The sequence below is a fragment of the Pimephales promelas genome, chromosome 3 (genome assembly GCF_988280905.1).
Source record: "Pimephales promelas chromosome 3, fPimPro1.hap1.1, whole genome shotgun sequence".
Lineage (NCBI taxonomy): Eukaryota > Metazoa > Chordata > Actinopteri > Cypriniformes > Leuciscidae > Pimephales > Pimephales promelas.
In genome coordinates, this window is record NC_142771.1 from 46,442,380 (window position 1) to 46,444,879 (window position 2,500).

Below are 2,500 nucleotides of genomic sequence, written 5' to 3' on the forward strand. Positions count from 1 at the left end.
ACAGCACCTGGTATTCCCAGGCGGTCTCCCATCCAAGTACTAACCAGGCCCGACCCTGCTTAGCTTCCGAGATCAGACGAGTTCGGGCGTTCTCAAGGTGGTATGGCCGTAAGCGAAATCCGCTGCCAAAATTGGGCTATTTGAAGAAGAAAAAAAAAGAGACTCTTTCAGGCTTTCTGAAGAAACTCAGAGAATATTTCAGGCATTTCGAGGGGAAAAAAGACAATTTAGGATTTTTGAACCATTTCATTGACTCTTTTTTTTTTTTTTTTTTTTTTTAAACAATAAAGCTTACAGCACCTGGTATTCCCAGGCGGTCTCCCATCCAAGTACTAACCAGGCCCGACCCTGCTTAGCTTCCGAGATCAGACGAGTTCGGGCGTTCTCAAGGTGGTATGGCCGTAAGCGAAATCTGCTGCCAAAATTGGGCTATTTGAATGGTTAGAACATTAGGGTAGTAAACTATATAAAGCTTACAGCACCTGGTATTCCCAGGCGGTCTTCCATCCAAGTACTAACCAGGCCCGACCCTGCTTAGCTTCCGAGATCAGACGAGTTCGGGCGTTCTCAAGGTGGTATGGCCGTAAGCGAAATCTGCTGCCAAAATTGGGCTATTTGAATGGTTAGAACATTAGGGTAGTAAACTATATAAAGCTTACAGCACCTGGTATTCCCAGGCGGTCTCCCATCCAAGTACTAACCAGGCCCGACCCTGCTTAGCTTCCGAGATCAGACGAGTTCGGGCGTTCTCAAGGTGGTATGGCCGTAAGCGAAATCTGCTGCCAAAATTGGGCTATTTGAATGGTTAGAACATTAGGGTAGTAAACTATATAAAGCTTACAACACCTGGTATTCCCAGGCGGTCTCTTATCCAAGTACTAACCAGGCCCGACCCTGCTTAGCTTCCGAGATCAGACGAGTTCGGGCGTTCTCAAGGTGGTATGGCCGTAAGCGAAATCTGCTGCCAAAATTGGGCTATTTGAATGGTTAGAACATTAGGTTAGTAAACTATATAAAGCTTACAGCACCTGGTATTCCCAGGCGGTCTCCCATCCAAGTACTAACCAGGCCCGACCCTGCTTAGCTTCCGAGATCAGACGAGTTCGGGCGTTCTCAAGGTGGTATGGCCGTAAGCGAAATCCGCTGCCAAAATTGGGCTATTTGAAGAAGAAAAAAAAAGAGACTCTTTCAGGCTTTCTGAAGAAACTCAGAGAATATTTCAGGCATTTCGAGGGGAAAAAAGACAATTTAGGATTTTTGAACCATTTCATTGACTCTTTTTTTTTTTTTTTTTTTTTTTAAACAATAAAGCTTACAGCACCTGGTATTCCCAGGCGGTCTCCCATCCAAGTACTAACCAGGCCCGACCCTGCTTAGCTTCCGAGATCAGACGAGTTCGGGCGTTCTCAAGGTGGTATGGCCGTAAGCGAAATCTGCTGCCAAAATTGGGCTATTTGAATGGTTAGAACATTAGGGTAGTAAACTATATAAAGCTTACAGCACCTGGTATTCCCAGGCGGTCTTCCATCCAAGTACTAACCAGGCCCGACCCTGCTTAGCTTCCGAGATCAGACGAGTTCGGGCGTTCTCAAGGTGGTATGGCCGTAAGCGAAATCTGCTGCCAAAATTGGGCTATTTGAATGGTTAGAACATTAGGGTAGTAAACTATATAAAGCTTACAGCACCTGGTATTCCCAGGCGGTCTCCCATCCAAGTACTAACCAGGCCCGACCCTGCTTAGCTTCCGAGATCAGACGAGTTCGGGCGTTCTCAAGGTGGTATGGCCGTAAGCGAAATCTGCTGCCAAAATTGGGCTATTTGAATGGTTAGAACATTAGGGTAGTAAACTATATAAAGCTTACAACACCTGGTATTCCCAGGCGGTCTCTTATCCAAGTACTAACCAGGCCCGACCCTGCTTAGCTTCCGAGATCAGACGAGTTCGGGCGTTCTCAAGGTGGTATGGCCGTAAGCGAAATCTGCTGCCAAAATTGGGCTATTTGAATGGTTAGAACATTAGGTTAGTAAACTATATAAAGCTTACAGCACCTGGTATTCCCAGGCGGTCTCCCATCCAAGTACTAACCAGGCCCGACCCTGCTTAGCTTCCGAGATCAGACGAGTTCGGGCGTTCTCAAGGTGGTATGGCCGTAAGCGAAATCCGCTGCCAAAATTGGGCTATTTGAAGAAGAAAAAAAAAGAGACTCTTTCAGGCTTTCTGAAGAAACTCAGAGAATATTTCAGGCATTTCGAGGGGAAAAAAGACAATTTAGGATTTTTGAACCATTTCATTGACTCTTTTTTTTTTTTTTTTTTTTTTAAACAATAAAGCTTACAGCACCTGGTATTCCCAGGCGGTCTCCCATCCAAGTACTAACCAGGCCCGACCCTGCTTAGCTTCCGAGATCAGACGAGTTCGGGCGTTCTCAAGGTGGTATGGCCGTAAGCGAAATCTGCTGCCAAAATTGGGCTATTTGAATGGTTAGAACATTAGGGTAGT

At 45.9% G+C, this 2,500-nt stretch overlaps 10 non-coding genes and 2 pseudogenes across 10 annotated transcripts in view; all 12 read right to left on the minus strand.

The window, feature by feature from the left end:
- LOC148990524 (5S ribosomal RNA) overlaps window positions 1-114 on the minus strand; it is a 119-nt gene extending 5 nt beyond the window's left edge. Inside the window, exon 1 of the ribosomal RNA XR_016156939.1 lies at window positions 1-114. This exon is cut by the window's left edge and continues 5 nt beyond it. This is a non-coding gene — a ribosomal RNA (5S ribosomal RNA).
- Window positions 115-288: 174 nt separating this feature from the next.
- LOC148990525 (5S ribosomal RNA) lies at window positions 289-407 on the minus strand. The gene has a single exon (XR_016156941.1). It is a non-coding gene; the product is annotated as a 5S ribosomal RNA (ribosomal RNA).
- Window positions 408-470: 63 nt separating this feature from the next.
- LOC148990526 (5S ribosomal RNA) lies at window positions 471-589 on the minus strand. The gene has a single exon (XR_016161747.1). It is a non-coding gene; the product is annotated as a 5S ribosomal RNA (ribosomal RNA).
- Window positions 590-652: 63 nt separating this feature from the next.
- On the minus strand, window positions 653-771 carry LOC148990527 (5S ribosomal RNA). The gene has a single exon (XR_016156942.1). It is a non-coding gene; the product is annotated as a 5S ribosomal RNA (ribosomal RNA).
- Window positions 772-834: 63 nt separating this feature from the next.
- Window positions 835-953, minus strand: LOC148990528 (5S ribosomal RNA; annotated as a pseudogene).
- Window positions 954-1,016: 63 nt separating this feature from the next.
- LOC148990529 (5S ribosomal RNA) lies at window positions 1,017-1,135 on the minus strand. Its single transcript, XR_016156943.1, has one exon. It is a non-coding gene; the product is annotated as a 5S ribosomal RNA (ribosomal RNA).
- A 174-nt stretch (window positions 1,136-1,309) lies between these two features.
- LOC148990530 (5S ribosomal RNA) lies at window positions 1,310-1,428 on the minus strand. The gene has a single exon (XR_016156944.1). It is a non-coding gene; the product is annotated as a 5S ribosomal RNA (ribosomal RNA).
- A 63-nt stretch (window positions 1,429-1,491) lies between these two features.
- LOC148990531 (5S ribosomal RNA) lies at window positions 1,492-1,610 on the minus strand. Its single transcript, XR_016161748.1, has one exon. It is a non-coding gene; the product is annotated as a 5S ribosomal RNA (ribosomal RNA).
- A 63-nt stretch (window positions 1,611-1,673) lies between these two features.
- Window positions 1,674-1,792, minus strand: LOC148990532 (5S ribosomal RNA). The gene has a single exon (XR_016156945.1). It is a non-coding gene; the product is annotated as a 5S ribosomal RNA (ribosomal RNA).
- A 63-nt stretch (window positions 1,793-1,855) lies between these two features.
- LOC148990533 (5S ribosomal RNA) lies at window positions 1,856-1,974 on the minus strand (annotated as a pseudogene).
- A 63-nt stretch (window positions 1,975-2,037) lies between these two features.
- Window positions 2,038-2,156, minus strand: LOC148990534 (5S ribosomal RNA). The gene has a single exon (XR_016156946.1). It is a non-coding gene; the product is annotated as a 5S ribosomal RNA (ribosomal RNA).
- A 173-nt stretch (window positions 2,157-2,329) lies between these two features.
- On the minus strand, window positions 2,330-2,448 carry LOC148990535 (5S ribosomal RNA). The gene has a single exon (XR_016156947.1). It is a non-coding gene; the product is annotated as a 5S ribosomal RNA (ribosomal RNA).
- Between the last annotated feature and the right edge of the window lie 52 nt (window positions 2,449-2,500).